This window comes from Bos taurus, chromosome 13, assembly GCF_002263795.3.
Source record: "Bos taurus isolate L1 Dominette 01449 registration number 42190680 breed Hereford chromosome 13, ARS-UCD2.0, whole genome shotgun sequence".
Classification (NCBI taxonomy): Eukaryota; Metazoa; Chordata; class Mammalia; order Artiodactyla; family Bovidae; genus Bos; species Bos taurus.
Window position 1 is genome coordinate 53,624,258 of NC_037340.1, and position 12,848 is coordinate 53,637,105.

The window sequence follows — 12,848 nt, forward strand, 5'->3', positions numbered from 1 at the left end:
TTGACTGTACTCTGACATAGCTTCAGCACGAGATTAAAGAAAACAAAAAGAAAAAAATCAATGCCTAATTTATTCCCTGCAGCCTCCTTGATTTGGGCTGTTATCCCATTCCTGAGCCTGAGCCGGCTTGTGTCTCATGTTTGAACGGGGGTGGGGTTGAGAATACAGCCAAACTATTAAAAAAAAAAAAGATGGGTAATCCTGATTTTGACCCTGTAAGGTAAAATAGCTAAGACTGGGAATCAAGCTAATTGTAGAAGCACAGTTAAATTGATACAGACTATGCGGTACATGTACATAATGCAGTATTTCTCAACCACAAAGAAAGCAGGAAATAATGCCAAGGCTGGCACAGGAAAGAAAGTAGAGATGATCATGTGAAGTAAGGGACACAGAAAGAGACAAGTATCAGTATCATATAATATCACCTCTGCTGCTGCTGCTAACTAAAGATGGATACCATGGAACTTCTTGGCCAGAGACAGAGCCTCACAAACTTAAAAAAAAAAACTTCTAATCACCAAGATATAAAGATGTGGGGCATGGAGAAATGAGTTGCTTCAGACTAATATACGCACACTATTAGTTATAAAATAAATGACCAGGACCCACTGTATAACACAAGGACACTTACTCCACACTCTGTAATAACCTATATGGAAAAAACTCAATATGTATTAATAGAAGTGAAACTAGTTGTGATAGAAGGGAAAAAAACCACCCACAAGACTGTAATTCACCTATATACTCCAGTTCAAATGATGAGATAAAAACAGCAAAAGCAAAAAAGAAATGCTGACTCTATTTCCCTGAGGACATAGTGACCTGGGCTGGTGTCATCCCTGGAGCCTGATTAGCTGGGGTCCCAAGGCTGGAGTGTCCTGGGGCTGAGGGAGCTGGGAGCATGTGGCAGGCAGTGTGCTCCCACAGTGAATCTGGAGTGTCTGCTGCCCTCCAGATACACGTGGGATAATTTAAGGTATGGGAATTAACATATACACATTAATATATATCAAATAGATGATCAAAAAGTACTTACCGAATAGCATAGAGTTTATTGAACACACTGCGATCATCTGTAAGTGAAAATGAAACTAAAAGAGAATATATAAACGTCTATGTATTTATATAACTGAATCAAGTTCCCGTACATCTGAAACAAGCACAACATTAGAAATCAATTATATTCCAGTAGACAATAACAGGGAAATTACAGTTTAAAAAAAAGGGCAGCATGAAGAAGTGCTGCCGCCTTGTGGCCATTTTCTGTAACAACACCATGAAGAGCTGCACTGCTGGGCACATTCACAAGGATTCAAGGTCTGTTTAAGTTAGTTGTCAACTGAAAAATATAGTCACACCTGAAAGTAGAAAGTTGTTTTACTTGGTGGGAATATTTACAACTCCAAGCCTGGGAAACAGCATCTCAGTAGCTCTAAGAAAACTGCTCCAAGGAGGCAGGAGGGGGAATCAGGCTATATACAAGTTTGCAAGTTAAGGAATTTAGCATTCTGTGTATGCTGTTAAGTCACTTCAGTCATGTCTGACTCTATGCAACCCCATAGACGGCAGCCCACCAGGCTTCCCTGTCCCTGGGATTCTCCAGGCAAGAACACTAGAGTGGGTTGATGTTTCCTTCTCCAATGCATGAAAGTGAAAAGTGAAAGTGAAGTTGCTCAGTCGTATCTAACTCTTAGCGACCCCATGGACTGCAACCCACCAGGCTCCTCTGTCCATGGGATTTTCCAGGCAAGAGTACTGGAGTGGGGTGCCATTGCCTTCTCCGATTCTGTGTATGGGAAGATGCAAACCTCTAGGCTCACTGCATTCATTCCTTTCTTATGCACTTCAGCTATCTAGGGCCAATCCTGTTTCTTCCTTCACTTTGCTTCTTTCATTCCCGGCTCCTCAGCAATCCAAGGGGGTGGGGGGTGCGTGGTGGCAGCATCCGCTGGATGTCAGTTTTGGGAGCCCTCTTTTTTTAATTTATTTTTTAATTGAAGGATAACTGCTTTACAGACTTTTGTTTTATATCAAACCTCAACATGAATCAACCGTGAAAGTGAAGTCGCTCAGTCATATCCGACTCTTTGCGACCCTATGGACTGTAGCCTACCAGGCTTCTCCGTCCATGGGATTTTCCAGGCAAGAGTACCAGAGTGGGTCGCTTTTTCCTTCTCCAAGGGATCTTCCCAACCCAGGGATCAAACCCAGATGTCCCGCATTACAGGCAGACGCTTTACCCTCTGAGCACCATGGAAGCCCCCCACGTAAACCATAGGTACACATATATCCCCTCCCTTTTGAACCTCCCTCCCATCTCCCTCCCCATCCTACCCTTATAGGTTGATACAGAGCCCCTGTTTGAGTTTCCTGAGCCATACAGCAAATTCCCGTTGGCTATCTATTTTACATATAGTAATATAAGTTTCCAAGTTACTCTTCGCATACATCTCACCCTCTCCTCCCCTCTCCCCATGTCCATAAGTCTATTCTCTATGTTTGTATCTCCATTACTGCCCTGTAAATAAATTCTTCAGTACCATTTTTCTAGATTCTGTATATATGTGTTAGAATATGATATTTATCTTTCTCTTTCAGATTTACTTCACTCTGTGTAACAGGGTCTAGGTTCATCCACCTCACTAGAACTGACTCAAATGCATTCCTTTTTATGGCAGAGTAATATTCCATTGTGTATATGTACCACAACTTCTTTTTCCATTCATCTGTCAATGTACATCTAGGTTGCTTTCATGTTCTAGCTATTGTAAATAGTGCTGCAGTGAACAATGGGATACATACATTTTTTTCGATTTTGGTTTCCTCAGGGTATATGCCTAGGAGTGGGATTGTTAGGTCATATGGTGGTTTTATTCTTAGTTTTTTAAGGAATCTCCATACCACATTCCATAGTGGCTGTATCAATTTACATTCCCACCAACAGTGCAAGAGTGTTCCCTTTTCTCCACACCCTCTCCAGCAGTTATTGTTTGTAGACTTTTTGATGATGCCTATTCTGACTGGGGTGATATGACAGCTCATTGAAGTTCTGATTTGCATTTCTCTAATAATGAGCAATGTTAAGTACCTTTTCACTTGTTTGTTAGCCATCTGTAAGCCTTCTTGGAGAAATGTCTGTTTAGGTCTTTTTCCCATTTTTTGATTGGGTTGTTTGTTTTTCTGATATTGAGTTGTACGAGCTACTCATATATTTTGGAAATTAATCCTTTGTCAGTTGTTTCATTTGCTATTATTTTCTCCCATTCTAAGGGTTGTCTTTTCACCTTGCTTATAGTTTCCTTTGCTGTGCAAAAGCTTTTAAGTTTAATCAGGTCCCATTTATTTACTTTTGTTTTTATTTCCGTTACTCTAGGAGGCGGGTCATAGAGGATCTTGTTTTATGTGGGAGCCCTCATTGACATTTGGAGGTGAGAAATCACTGATGGCTGTGACATTTCCTGTTTATTAATATGGCAGGAGATATTTTCATTTCACAAAGTAAAAACACCTGCCCTCCTAAGGCATGGAGAAATGCCTTAGGGGTGGTCATTGGAAAAGAATTCAAAACAAGGCAGCCATTAATGAAGCCAATTTCAAGAAGTAAGTATAACTCACACCCTTTAAAAGAAATCACAAGAAAAGATGTCAACATCACTATTTATTCAGTTCAGTTCAGTCAATCAGTCATGTCCAACTCTTTGCGACCCCATGGACTGCAACACGACAGGCCCCCCTGTCCATCACCAACTCCCAGAGTTCACTCAAACTCATGTCCATTGAGCCAGTGATGCCATCCAACCATCTCATCCTCTGTCGTCCCCTTCTCCTCCTGCCTTCAATGTTTCCCAGCATCAGGGTCTTTTCAAATCAGTCAGTTCTTCATATCAGGTGGCCAAAGTACTGGAGTTTCAGCTTCAGCATCAGTCCTTCCAATGAATATTCAGGACTGATTTCCTTTAGGATGGACTGGTTGGATCTCCTTGCAGTCCAAGGGACTCTCAACAGTCTTATTCAACATCACAGTTCAAAAGCATCAATTCTTCAGTGCTCACCTTTTTTTATAGTCCAGCTCTCACATCCATACATCACTACTGGAAAAACCGTAGCTTTGACTAGATGGACCTTTGTTGGCAAAATAATGTCTCTGCTTTTTAATATGCTGTCTAGGTTGGCCATGGAGAAGACAATGGCACCCCACTCCAGTACTCTTGCCTGGAAAATCCCATGGACGGAGGAGCCTAGTAGACTGCAGTCCATGCTAAGGGTCAGACACAACTGAGCGACCTCACTTTCACTTTTCACTTTCATGCATTGGAGAAGGAAATGGCAACCCACTCCAGTGTTCTTGCCTGGAGAATCCCAGGGACGGGGGAGCCTGGTGGGCTGCCGTCTATGGGGTCGCACAGAGTCGGACACGACTGAAGTGACTTAGCAGCAGCAGGTTGCCCATAGCTTTTCTTCCAAGGAGCAAGTGTCTTTTAATTTCATGACTGCAGTCACCATCTGCAGTGATTTTGGAGCCCCCAAAATAAAGTCTATCACTGTTTCCACTGTTTCCCCATCTATTTGCCATGAAGCGATGGGACCAGATGCCATGATCTTGGTTTTCTGAATCTTGAGTTTTAAGCCACCTTATCATACTCCTCTTTCATTTTCATCATGAGGCTCTTTAGATCCTCTTCACTTTCTGCCATAAGGGTAGTGTCATCTGCATCTGAGGTTATTGATATTTCTCCCAGCAGTCTTCATTTCAGCTTGTGCTTCATCCAGTCCAGAATTTCTCATGATGTACTCTGCATAGTTAAATAAGCAGAGTGACAATATACAGCCTTGACATACTCCTTTCCCAATTTGGAACCAGTCTGTTGTTCCATGTCCAGTTTTAACTGTTGCTGCTTGACCTGCATACAGATTTCTCAGAAGGCAGGTCAAGTGGTCCAGTATTCTCATCTCTTGAAGAATTTTCCACAGTTTGTTGTGATCCACATAGTCAAAGGCTTTGGCGTAGTCAATAAAACAGAAGTAGTTGTTTTTCTGGAACTCTCTTGCTTTTTTGATGATCCAATGGATGTTGGCAATTTGATCTCTGGTTCCTCTGCCTTTCTAAATCCAGCTTGACATCTGGTAGTTCACGGTTCACGTACTCTTGAAGCCTGGCTTGGAGAATTTTGAGTGTTATTTTGCTAACATGTGCTGCTGCTGCTGCTGCTAAGTCGCTTCAGTCGTGTCCAACTCTGTGCGACCCTATAGATGGCAGCCCACCAGGCTCCGCCATCCCTTGGATTCTCCAGGCAAGAACACTGGAGTGGGTTGCCATTTCCTTCTCCAATGCAGGAAAGTGAAAGTGAAGTTGCTCAGTCATGTCCGACATTTTGCAACCCCATGGACTGCAGCCTACCAAGGTCCTCTGTCCATGGGATTTTCCAGGCAAGAGTACTGGAGTGGGTTGCCATTGCCTTCTCTGGCTAGCATGTGAGATGAGTTCAGTTGTGCAGTATTTTGAACATTCTTTGGCATTGCTTTCTTTGGGATAGCAATGAAAACTGACCTTTTCCAGCCCTGTGGCCACTGCTGAGTTTCCCAAATTTGCTGGCATATTGAGTGCAGCACTTTCACAGCATCATCTTTTAGCATTTGAAATAGTTCAACTGGAATTCCATCACCTCCACTAGCTTTGTTCATAGTGATGCTTCCTAAGGCTCACCTAACTTCGAATTTCAGGATTTCTGGCTCTAGGTGTGTGATCATACCATCATGGTTATCTGGGTCATGAAGATCTTTTCTGTATAGTTCTTCTGTGTATTCTTGCCACCTCTTCTTAATATCTTCTGCTTCTCTTAGGTCCATACCATCTCTGTCCTTTATTGTGCCCATTTTTGCATGAAATGTTCCCTTGGCATCTCTCATTTTCTTGAAGAGATCTCTGGTCTTTCCCATTCTACTGTCTTCCTCTATTTCTTTGCCTAAATCACTGAGGAAGGCTTTCTTATCTCTCCTTGCTATTCTTTGGAACTCTGCATTCAGATGGGTATATCTTTCCTTTTCTCCTCTGCCTTCCACTTCTCTTTTTTTCTCAGCTATTTGTAAGGCCTCCTCAGACAACCATTTTGCCTTTTTGCATTTCTTTTTCTTGGGAATGGTCTTGATCACTGCCTCCTGTACAATATCACAAACCTCCGTCCATATTTCTTTAGGCACTCTATCAGATCTAATCCCTTGAGTTTATTTGTCACTTCCACTGTATAATCATCAGATCAGATCAGTCGCTCAGTCGTGTCGAACTCTTTGCGACCCCATGAATCATAGCACGCCAGGCCTCCCTGTCCATCACCAACTCCCAGAGTTCACCCAGACTCACATCTATCGACTCAGTGATGCCATCCAGCCATCTCATCCTCTGTCATCCCCTTCTCCTCTTGCCCCCAATCCCTCCCAGCATCAGAGTCTTTTCCAATAAGTCAACTCTTCGCATGAGGTGGCCAAAGTACTGGAGTTTCGGCTATAGCATCATTCCTTCCAAAGAAATCCCAGGGCAAGAGATTTGATTTAGGTCATACCTGAATGGTCTACTGGTTTTCCCCACTTTCTTCAATTTAAGTCTGAATTTGGCAATAAGGAGTTCATAATCTGAGCCACAGTCAGCTCCCAGTCTTGTTTTTGCTGACTGTATAGAGCTTCTCCATCTTTGGCTGCAAAGAATATAATCAATCTGATTTTGGTATTGACCATCTGATGATGTCCATGTGTAGAGTCTTCTCTTGTGTTTTTGTAAGAGGGTGTTTGCTATGAGCAGTGCATTCTCTTGGCAAAACTGTTACACCCTTTGCCCTGCTTCATTCTGCACTCCAAGGGCAAATTTGCCTGTTACTCCAGGATCTCTTGGCCTCCTACTTTTGCATTTCAGTCCCCTATAATGAAAAGGACATCTTTTTCTGGTGTTAGTTCTAGAAGGTCTTGTACATCTTCAAAGAACCGTTCAGCTTCAGCTTCTTCAGTGTTACTGGTCAGGGAATAGACTTGGATTACCGTGACATTGAATGGTTTGCCTTGGAAATGAACAGAGATCATTTTGTCATTTTTGATATTGCATCAAAGTACTGCATTTCGGACTCTTTTGTTGACTATGATGGCTACTCCATTTCTTCTAAGGGATTCTTGCCCACAGTAGTAGATATAATGGTCATGTGAGTTAAATTCACCCATTCCAATCCATTTTAGTTCACTGATTCCTAAAATGTCGATGTCCACTCTGGCCATCTCCTGTTTGACGACTTACAGTTTGCCTTGATTCATGGACCTAACATTCCAGGTTCCTATGCAATATTGCTCTTTACAGCATTGGACTTTACTTCCACCACCAGTCACATGCACAGCTGGGTGTTGTTTTTGCTTTGGCTCCATCTCTTCATTCTTTCTGGAGTTATTTCTCCACTGATCTCCAGTAGCATAATGGGCACCTGGGGAGTTCATCTTTCAGTGTCCTATCTTTTTGCCTTTTCATAGTGTTCATGGGGTTCTCAAGGCAAGAATACTGAAGAGGTTTGCCATTCCCTTCTCCAGTGGACCATGTTTTGTCAGAAATCTCCACCATGACGCATTCATCTTGGGTGGCCCTATATGGCATGGCTCATAGTTTCGTTGAGTTAGACAAGGCTGTGGTCCATGTGATCAGATTGGTTAGTTTTCTGTGATTGTGGTTTTCATTCTGTCTGCCCTCTGATGGAGAAGGATAAGAGGCGTGTGGAAGCTTCCTGATGGGAGAGACTGACTGAGGGGAAAACTGGGTCTTGTTCTGATGGGCAGGGCCATGCTCAGTAAATCTTTAATCCAATTTTGGAGGAGCCTGCCCACCAGAACCCTGTGCTCCTGGGAGGGGTGTGTGAACAAGCACCCTCTCTGTGCAGCAGGCACAGAGTAGCTTAGCAACTTCCCCGTAGGCAGCACTGGGATGAGATTGAGTACCAGGACACACAGTGGGGTGTGTGTCCTTGAACGCACCCTGGGCCCATCCAGAGTGAAGAGGGCAGTAGGCGGGTGCTGGCCGCTATGCTGCGTGTGGGAGGCCCCACAGGTACCTGTTGGCTCTTGCACCTGACAACCATGGAGACCTCCCCAGGACAGAGCAAACAGCCTGCCCCGGGGAAGTGGGAGCTCCTGGTGGCCCTGCAGGGGACGTGAGAAGGACCAGGCCGGAGGGGAGTAGGCGCCCAGGCAGAGCCATGGAACTCGGGGCCTGAGGGGGCCTTTCTGGTCTGAGCTGGGAGTGGACGAGCAGGTGGTGAGTGTGATCTGGGAAAGCGGCCCTGGTGATGTGAGACTGAATCCACTTCACAGTGACAAGCCTTTCGGATGAGCCCAGAAACATGACTGTGAGACAAGAGTCCTGGTAAAAGAAGGTGAATGAGTCCCCCTAGGACGAGGCTCTCTGAGCTGCTGCCCCGGGAGAGGGTGAAAGAGGCAGATGTGAATGTGCTATGAATGAGCAGTCACCCTGGGCAGGTGGCAGGCACAGACCCCACTCCATGGCTGCCCATCTGTCCTTCTGGGTGGGTTACTTGGTTTCTTGGAGCCTCAGCCTCTCAGGCTGCTTGTGGGGTGATGGTAGCATGGACTGACTAGTCATTTGCTCAGAACAGGGCAGAAAGGGGTCTCGTGGAAATTCCTCAGAACACCATCAATATGGGACTCATGGCCCCTGCTGCTGGCAGGTTCTTCAGGATTCGGAGAGCAAATGTGAGCAGACTTGTAGCAGAGCCTGGGATGGGCTTGGTTTTGGTGGTTGGTGGAGTGACCACTCTTGCCCCCAGGCCCTCCCAGCATTACCTTTTCAGGCTCCGGGTCAGGGAGCCCGGGTGTGGGTCCAGCTGCGCCACCAGGGAGGCCTGGAGAACTTGGCAAGGAAGCACTGTGGTGGCCCTCACCTGTGCCGAAGCTTCCAACCCAGGGGCCAGTGGGAACTCTTGCCCTGCACGTAGGTTTCAAATCCACAGCACACATGAGCTTCGGGCGGCTCTGTCTTCTACATGCAAAGTCCTAATACCCAGTACATCCACAGCCCGTGGAAAGGCGGCACGTCTCATCTGGCTCCAAGTGCTGCTTCTGGGTCCCTCCTGACTGGACGCCCGGCAGCTAGTGTCACCGAGTCAGACTGTCAGGTGGTGTCAGGGTGTGGGGACGAGAGCACAGAGTCCAGGCCCAGGAGGGGCTGACTGTCCACGGAGCCGGTGCTGCGGCTGTAGGTGTGCCCTCCCCCCACCCCACAGGCAGAGACCACAGCCCCCCTACAGATTTTTTCCAAGTTAGTCCTATGGACCCTGCTCGGGCCCTAGGTTGGCCGAGGCTCTCTGTCTTCCACAAGGAAGGTTTCCTTTTTCCATTCGGGTTCAAGTAGGTAATTATGAAACCAAAGCTGAGACCAACTCAGCACAGACTTTATTCAGGGGCCAAAGAGTGGAGAAGTGGGAACAAAGTTCACAGCTCAACTTCTCACCCACCTGGAGAGAGTGGCTTGACTTTAAACAGCAAAGACAAAGGGAGGAGGAGTGAGGCTAATGCTGGGGAGGCAGGTACGTTACGAGTTTTTCCAAGTTAGTGGGGTGCCACCTCCTTTTCACCTGTTTTTGGTTCTTCATGTTGGGTCATGGCCAATGGTTGGTGGGTCATTTAATATAATGATCAAGTTAGCAGCGAGCGGGGATGTGAAGAGATCTTAATTCCCTGCCGAGGAACTGAACCTGGGAAACCTGGATAAGAACCAGGAATCCTAGCCACCAGACCACCAAGGGCTAGAGGCTAGAAGCTGTTTTTCCCCGGATCTTTGCCTGCAGTAAAAAATGCTTTTACCATGGAGGCAGAAACTGTAAATGCAGGTGCAAATTTAATTGTTAGAGACACAGCATAACAACAAGTGGGAAAGCACATAGAGAAATGGTTTGTTAAGACAGAAGCAAGGCAGAAAAGGGTGTGGGCGTACCCCCCAGGGAGGGGGGCGCAGTAAAGAAGCAGTTAAGCCAAGTATAGAGGGCAGTTCTTCCGGGTCTTTGTCTACCTTCAGCCCAATTATCTGGTTCCTTTTCCCACACCTGACCTACCCTGGGACCCTCCCCTGGGTGCACACTCACCCCTCAGCCAAGATGGATCTCAAAGTGAAGGCTTCTGGGAGGAGCAAGACTCATTATGGCCTGGCATTATCTCGAGTTCTGACCCACAGGAAGCCTTTCTGTGCATGTGTAGTGTCTCCCTTGTTCCAGAAGAGTGGGAGGCAGAGATCCCTGGATCCTTTACTCATACAGGCTTTTGCCCCCTCTTTGTCCTTGCCATGACTATCACCTTAAGATGTTTATAAGAGACAAACACTGGCTATTTACTCAGTTGTTACTTCCATTTCAGAGAGCAAACAGGAGGCTGATTGTAAATACCTAGACTGAAGTCCATCTATCTCTTCTCTCAGAAATATTAACATAGTTTTAAGCATCCAGCCTGAAGTCCACTTCTTTGTGTCGCATGAAATGCAAACAGGAGGCCAGTTATATGTCTAACCTGGAGCCCATCTATCTCCTACATTAATAATATACTAAAATCAACAAACTATGAGACTTGGGGTCTGCTGGAGGTCAGATTGATTGCCATCTTGGTCCTAGTGAGGTAGAAAAGTATTAGGTAGTCAGTGTAGGGTCAAAAGAAAGCAAGACCTTGGTTTCTTCTTCTAAAAATCTAATTCCAATCTTCACTTATTTTTCATATGAGCATTTCACTCCAGTAATCTATAACCATACTGGCTGTTCCAGTTTCTTGACATTCAAAGAGAATGCCTCCATGCCCCCTTGACCTGAAGGCTATAAATCACCCAAACCCATGACAGAACAATCAGAAACTGATTAAGGTGAAAAATACCAGGTGGTCCACTAACTTTAGAACTGCTCTGGTCCTCAGACAATGGCCTGAAGTCAGATAAAAGGTCAGGGGATCGAAACTCAATATCATAAGAAAATTCAAGAACTGAGAGATCAAAGGGAGGGCCATAAAAATTGACACACTGACATGATGATTTTTAAACTGATTGGCAAGGGATTGCATACATCAGGACCCTAGTTCAGTTCAGTCACTCAGTCGCATCTGACTCTTTGTGACCCCATGGACTGCAGCACGCCAGGCCTCCCTGTCCAACACCAACTCCTGGAGCCTGCTCAAACTAATGTCCATCAAGTTGGTGATGCCATCCAACCATCTCATCCTCTGTCATCACCTTCTCCTCCTGCCTTCAGGAGGAGAATGAAGGCATTGGGAATGCCTTCAATCTTTCCCAGCATCAGGGTCTTTTCCAGTGAGTCAGTTCTTCGCATTAGGTGGCCAAAGTATTGGAGCTTCAGCATCAGTCCTTCCAATGAATATTCAGGACTGATTTCCTTTAGGATTGACTGGTTGGATCTCCTTGTAGTCCAAGAAACTCTCAAGAGTCTTCTCCAACACCACAGTTCAAAAGCATCAATTCTTCAGCACTCAGCTTTCTTTATAGTCCAACTCTCACATCCATACATGACTACTGGAAAAACCATAGCTTTGACTAGCTGGACCTTTGTCGGCAAAGTAATGTCTCTGCTTTTTAATATGTTGTCTAGGTTGGCCATAACTTTTCTTCCAAGGAGCAAGCATCTTTTAATTTCATGACTGCAGTCACCATCTACAGTGATTTTGGAGCCTCCCAAAATAAAGTCTGTCACTGTTTCCATTGTTTCCCCATCTATTTGCCATGAAGTGTTGGGACCACATGCCATGATCTTCGTTTTCTGAATGTTGAGCTTTAAGCCAGCTTTTTCACTCTCCTCTTTCACTTTCATCAAGAGGCTCTTTAGTTCTTCGCTTTCTGCCATAAGGGTGGTGTCATCTGCATATCTGAGGTTATTGATATTTCTCCTGGCAATCTTGATTCCAGCTTGTGCTTCATCCAGCCTAGCATTTCTCATGATGTACTCTGCATATAACTTAAATAAGCGGGGTGACAATATACAGTCTTGATGTATTCCTTTCCTGATTTGGAACCAGACTATTAATAAGAACAAAGCAACCAAGGGATGCTTAACTTTGCAGTTTGGATGAAATGAGATTTTGCTATAGCTGGATGGGATCCCTGTTGGATTACCAGACCCTGTTTCATGACAAGATTAGTAGGTAATCGGCTGATAAAATTTCAATTTAAAAAATGGGAAGAAAAAACAGATGGCAAATAATCAAATGCAGATGAGAATCCTCTTGATTCTTTCGACTAACTTAGTGCCAATGGGAGGAATGGCTAAAACAAAGTTTGGCATAACTGTTTCTCCTCAAAAGGACATTCAGCCTCATAGTAACAGGTTAATGTATAAATGCTATGGCTATTAAATAAACAATAAGCTGATTCTAATGTTCATAATTCTAAAAAGGTGTAAAATTCTCACTGCAGGCTTCTTGCTACATGAAATAAATAAAGAACATGGAGCCTCCATTTCATGTAACCAACAAATAATCCATAGATTGCTTACATATTGGTACATATGACTTGTACTTCATGTATAATGAATTGCCAGAATAAATCTGTTGTGATTTCATTTGCAAAAGTAAACAAATATGAAGCAAACAATGGGAATTTCAATCAAATGAGACATTTGATGTGGATGGTAAATCAATAAATGCACTATTAACAATTGTGATCAACACCTCGAATTTTCAAACGTTGGTCATTACTGTTCTTACAGTCAAAACACAATGATGATTTTTCACTTCATTGCCATGTTTCCATTCCATGTAAGAATACTGATGACATTCATTGTATTCTGTTGTTAGTTTTATAAGGTTTTTCTTCAAAATCT

At 44.4% G+C, this 12,848-nt stretch overlaps 1 protein-coding gene across 2 annotated transcripts in view; it reads right to left on the minus strand.

Moving 5' to 3' along the window:
* Positions 1-12,848, minus strand: part of PCMTD2 (protein-L-isoaspartate (D-aspartate) O-methyltransferase domain containing 2) — a 67,288-nt gene that overhangs the window by 21,336 nt on the left and 33,104 nt on the right. The gene's annotated exons all lie outside the window — the stretch shown is intronic.